This window comes from Echinops telfairi, unplaced genomic scaffold (genome assembly GCF_000313985.2).
Source record: "Echinops telfairi isolate 266 unplaced genomic scaffold, ASM31398v2 ScPeMD7_655;HRSCAF=1070, whole genome shotgun sequence".
Lineage (NCBI taxonomy): Eukaryota > Metazoa > Chordata > Mammalia > Afrosoricida > Tenrecidae > Echinops > Echinops telfairi.
Window position 1 is genome coordinate 6,359,619 of NW_022104553.1, and position 6,466 is coordinate 6,366,084.

Sequence of the window (6,466 nt, forward strand, 5' to 3'; positions counted from 1 at the left end):
TTATTTCAGCATCATGGACCACTGAGGTCAGGCATCTGGACTTATTTACCCATCAAAGTTCTAGAACCTCTATAAGCAGAAGTAGGAATGCATTATTTTCTGGTTCACTCAACGCTGAAACCCTAACACCTGACATTTGGTAATTGTGCCACATACCAGTACAGCCTCTATTTCACTACTGGGGAAAGATATCTAAAAAGTAATAGGGACTTTTTAATGATTTGATTTTCTTCTTTGAGGTCCCACTCACATTTCTTGTTGATACATTTATTCCAGATGTATTGGTTCCAATGTTTCTCCTGATTTAGCCATCATTGACTGAAATAGAAGATATGTCCTGATTTAGGCATCTACTGAGAGATGTATCTGAATACATTTAACATTACTTTTGCCATGGCTAAACCATTTACATTTAAATAGTAAGTGAAAATCTAAGAGGCTTGGCCAGGAAACATGTACTATTTACACAAGTTAAAAAAAATGCTGTTAAAAACATATTGAAATTTGAAACTTTCTTGTACCATTTATGTTCCAGCTAGTACACTATGCATGATTTGCTTAAGATAAAATGTATGTTTATTGTTCTTTTCTATATCGGTTAATAAAAAAATTAAAGTCATTAAGAACATAGCATTTAGACAAGAGGGGCTGATATTTTTTTAATGTCACACTCAAAACCACATTTCTTTTAATCAGCATCTGGTGTGTGTTAAGCTGCCTATAAAATCTGCTGCCCTGTTGACAGTGGAAGACGAAAACAAACAAACAGGAAAACTACAAAAGACATGGTATTAACATCAAAGCAGAATAACCCTGCTCTCTTTCTTTGGCATTTGAAAAACGTCTTTATTTTGACCCTAAACAATTGGATTTTCTTTCCACCAATCTTGATTCTGGAGGTCTGGATTAAGAAGACTTGCATATGCATTGAAACATGAGAGTAAAGGAACTGTTTGAACAAATGAAAACATTTGCAATTATAAAACCTTCCACATTGTTTGAGAAGATCATAAAACAGCACTACATTTGTTTGTAGATCAAACTCATGTCCTTTAGCTCAATGGCAAGTTCCATAGAGAAGGTAAACTGAGCCAAAATGTTCTTTCACATCCTTACAAAAAAGTGGTTCCAACATTGGAAGCATCATTGTTTCATCTCTCTTTTCATTGTATAGAGTTGCCTAGATTTATGTTGGTACTTTATGACTACCTTTTGTCCTGTCTATACTAAAATCAAAGTAATATGTGGGATGAATGTTGCTGATCATGGATATGTTCATTGCACCAGACATTGTGACTATTAGAAACAATGTACACACTAATGACTTGGGAATACTTTATTATATATTTGGTTGTTAACTTGTCAGCATTAACAATTAGTGAAAGGTATGATACTTATTCCAAAAACTTCAGGAGATGCGAGAAAGCAAATTATATTTTCTCCTCTCCTGAAGCTAATAGAATAAAACGAACATGATCACTAACAAATCAAAACCTTTACAAGAAGGGGTAAGCTAAGATATGGATAGAATTGGTCTTCGCAAGTATGATGATTCTCATTCTTCTATTGCCACATAAAGGAGGGATTTATATATTATTTAATGGAGGATACATTAGTCACTAAAGAAAATGAAATATAGTGAACATTTTTTTAGTAATAAAGATTTTACTTACTGATAAGTTTGCATGATAAGGAGCATCTGGATGGAGGTTCATGCCCCCCCAAAGTCCATGGGATGGAAGGCCTGGTCATCGCCTTCCAGAATATTCAACCAGAGAAAACTCTCTGGGGTGCCGTTCTACTCTCACATATGAAGGGGTACCTCCCCCAAAACTGAATTTTTTTTTCAAAGCTATGCATTTAAATTTTTTTCCAAAACAAACATATCACCTTCAAAGTACTCTCCATTACACTTAATACATTTGTCAAATCTGCAACTCCATTCTTGGAAAAAATTTTCTAACTCATCTGTTTGGATGGCTGACAGCACCTGCCTCATTTTTTCTTCACCTCTTCTACATGATCAAATCACTGTCCCTTCATGGCCCTTTTCATTCATGGAAACAAAAAGAGTTGCATGGAGAGAGGTCAGGTGAGTAAGGTGTGTGGCCAAGAGAGGCATGTTGTTTTTTGCCAAAAATTGGCACAAAGATGGTTGTGTGACCAAGTGCATTGTGATGGTGGCAAAACCAGTGCCCTGTCTGCCACAAATCAGGCCTTTTTTGTCACACACTCTTATGCTATCTTTTCAGAATCTCTAAATAGAAAGCTTGATTAACAGTCTGACCTGGTGGAACGTACTCCAAATGCATGACAAGCTGACATTTTCATCCATTTGGGAAGTTGATGGACGTCCAGAATGAGGTTTGTCATCAATTGACATTTCACCTTGTTTAAAATAAGAAAACCACTTGTAGACTTGGGTTTTTCCAATAGTGCTGTCCTTGTAAACTGTGTTCAACATCACAATAGTCACTGTGGCATTCTTCCAGAGAAGGAACCAAAATTTCATTACAGCACGCTGTTGTCATAAATTGACCATCACCCAAAAAAAGTGAGGTTCGACTGAAACTGCTTTTATGAAAAAATTCACTGTGACCAGAGAGAAGCTTCCCAGGTGACTGGGGGCACTGATTCAGAGGGAGTTGCTTGATACTCACCTAGCGGGAAAAATGCATACTAGGAAAGCTCAGCTCCACCCAGTGCAATTCTGGGTTTTTCTGGCTACCTCCTCAAATAGTTGACTCCATGAGTCAAAGCAACTCTGTGGCAATTGGTTATCTGCAAGTAGGATTTCATAAAGTTGAAATATTGGATTGGCACGGGCTATAAAACTGCCTTCCCTCTGACAAATTGTCGTAATGTGATGCGTTGCCTCTTTGGGGATGTTGGAAGCCAGGCAACACCTTTTCAGACACAGGTGGTGTGCTCCATGGTGGATAGGTGTCAGTGGAGTTTCCAGACTACAATAAAAGAACTGTGGTCCACTTCTGAAAAAAGCCATTGAAAGTCTTATGGGTCACACACAAAATAAACAAAACGTCGTCTAATAGAGTGCTGTAAAAGCAGTCCCTTTCCTAGGTTGGAAGGCATTAACAATAATAATGGCAACAACAATGCATTCAAACATCACGGCAACTGTGAGGCAGAGAAGGACCAGCTAACATTTCATTCTGTTGTACATGGGGTTTGTCATGTGTCTGAGCTCACTTGATGGAACCAACAACAACACATGCCTCATCTGTAGTCTTTTGACAGGTTTTCTCTCATTTTAAACTTTTGAATTTGTTTTGCCGAGACTTCCAAATATTCCCAATAGGACAGCCATGGTGAATTCAGATTTATATATTTATTTTTGACTAAAAATCAAAGAAACGTCCACATTAAAATCCATGAAAATAATGACCATGATATAGTTTATACTGTCCATTCTAAGGCCTTTAAAAAAAAATTTTTTTTTTTACTATTATCCATTTCTTTTCCTTTTGGGAGGATGTGTAATTTGTTCTGTTTCAAACTAAAGTCGCTGCCTTTTCAGTAACCAGTATGGGTGTGCGAGACACTCATGAGAGAGGAGATTCTGTGAGGTTCAGAGCAGGGGTCAGGAGGTCAGGAGGAGACAAAGGGAGGCAAGGAAACCCCTCCCATTCAATCAAGCAGGTGATTGGATGGTAAAAGGCATTTTATCTGCTCTGATGAATCTGTTTCTTGCATTTCACCCTTGTCCTGGATCACTCATGACCACATATAATATTCCAATGAATTCATTCTTCTGGATTCCTTCCCTCCAGTTTTGTGCACGGGTTTCCATCCAATCCTCCGATCACAATAGTTACTGAGGAGGAGGGAGGCGGGGAAGTATTTCACAGACCCATAAGCGTGACTGGTGTGGGACCCATAAACATCACCCACTCAAAGTGAAGGCTATAACGGAACTAACAGCACCACTCCTCTTGGATTTTCCAGCTTGTTCTTAAAACCACTGACCTTGAAGTTTATTGACTTCAGGGTGCTTTGCAGTCACGCTTCAGTGCCTGCATTCTGCTGCTGATGGAGGGTGATTCTGAGGACCCACACAACAGACCATTTCCTGGTGCAATGTTCATTTTCTGTTATCCCAAACCTTTCTTTTCATGTAAGTCTTCAAGTTTAAAAAGCAGCAGCATCAATGCTTTTAATATAATATTTTCTTTTCTTGTCATCCAACGAGAGTTTATATAATTTCCCAAGAATAAAGCCCCAGAAAGAATTAAAGCCAGCCTATTGAATATTAAAATGCTCTCTGTGGAATAGGACTCATAGAACCACTTACTTCTCATTCATAAAACCAAGTTGACCATCTTAACACAATACATTTTTCTCTCAAGCCCAGTTGGCCTCATATCTACACTTCTTTATCTTGGATTCTTTCTTCACATCTCTTGTTTTCATTGTTCCCGCTTATTAAACAAGAGTATCTTTATTAAGCATCTATAGAGTGCATGAGATCTAAATCTTGTTTCGCCACTCATATTAAGAGAAACAAAATAGCATTTTTTAAGTAGGTGAATGTTACACAGGAAAATGCTAAATTGATTTTATATACAAAGCCTAGTGAGGCCAACTGTAAATTACGGTATATCTATTCTTTCTTTCTCCCCACCCACCCCATTCTAAATGCACATGTATATAAGATGTTGAGAGGCCTGTGTGAGACTACAGCATTTAATGGGTAAGAATACCCAAGAGATTTCCCCACTGACTGGTACAAGAATAAGCCTGGTTCTAAGGTAATCCATTTTCCTTCAGCTATTTAAAATAAAGCAGAGCGCGTTTTTAAATTATGCACGTGAAGGCAATATTCGGCTGGCTGCTTAACATTCAGCAGGGATTTCTGTGATCTACCCTGTCATTGCCATTGTGCCCTTACTCCGCAGTACAAGAAAACACAGTTATTTACCCTGGGACACAGGTGACTGAACTTATAAAAATCACTACAAGACAAGATGTATTGAGGCCTGGCATGGAATGACAAATTCTGGTGAGGTTCACCAAGAAGAGACATATTGATTCTTAAATGATTAATAAGGAGAATATAATTGTATTTCATTAAGATGGATGGGATTTCATTTAGTCTGTCTTCTCCCTTTCCACTTCAGATGTGAGAGGAAATCAAGTCATCATCAATGGCAACTCGTGTTAGCCTGCCATGGCAACAAGCTCATTGACGAGTAAGAGACGTTGCAGATGCAGTCACTCGTCTTTAATGGCTGGCCGAGAACACAACCGAGGACGTCAGCTAGGCTGCTGGATAAATCGAGAAAGAATGAAACTGCACATCGGGATTTTTCATCGCGTTGTAATAAAGTGATTCCTTTTTACATCTCTTAGGTTGAGGTACAAAATAATGCCTGCACGATAAGTTCAGTTACAGTATTTACAGGGGCGGGGACAAGATTTACCAAGGAGAATAATCAGGTCCATAGAATTTCAGGTTACTTTGAATTAGGATTTTAGCTATCATTCATGGAATAATAATAATCGTTTGGGTCGTCTAAGCGGTAAGTCACAAAGTCAAAACAAAATCACTGCCCTTGAGTCAATTTCACACCAAGTGGATATATCTATATCTATATATGCAATATGTATACATAAAATAATATACATCTGGTTAAGCGCTCACTCATCAACCAGTTAGGCAAACAATTGGCAGGATGAACACACCCTGAAATGCCTCAGAGGACCAACTTCACAATCTGCTTCTGTAAGTGCACAGCCTTCGAAACCCAGTGGAGCATTGTTCTGTTCTGCTCACATGGGGTTACCAGAAATTTGAAATGTACGCATTGGTGCCTAACACCGGCAGTAATAATCAGGGTTACTGAGTGCTTAGGGATGAAACTGAATCTGCGCAATGGCTTACCAAAACAATAACTAAAACATGTATGGGTTGATGCCCCGCTAGAGACTTAACCTCTCAGAAAACAAAGGCAGCACGCACTATGAATAGCAATCTAACGACGGAAGAGTTCGGAAACAGTGGGAGCTGGCTCTAAGATGGCAACCGGCGCACCGTTGTGAATGTATGTCATTCTCCACTGTACTGGTGAGCGTCCAATTTCCCACCTCTGGCTCCTGAAAGCGCTCCTATGCCACTTCCAAGTTTCTCATTCCAAGGCTTTGATTTGTCATTTTTATTGTTTTCATTTTGGTTGTGGCTACAACACATCCACATTTGGAAATTGTGGGTCTACCCTGACTTCCCTGCTTGGCCATGATTGAATTGTTGTTGTTGTTTTTATAAATAATATTTTTAATATGCTTTTAAACTTGTTTCAAAATATTTTTTTTCTTTCTGGTGTCTTGATTTTTATTTATATATATATATTTTAAATCATTTTATTAGGGGTTCATACAATTCTTATCATGAGGACCTAATGCCAGGGCTTACGTGGGGAGGAAATGTTTTGAGAATGATGGGGCCAAT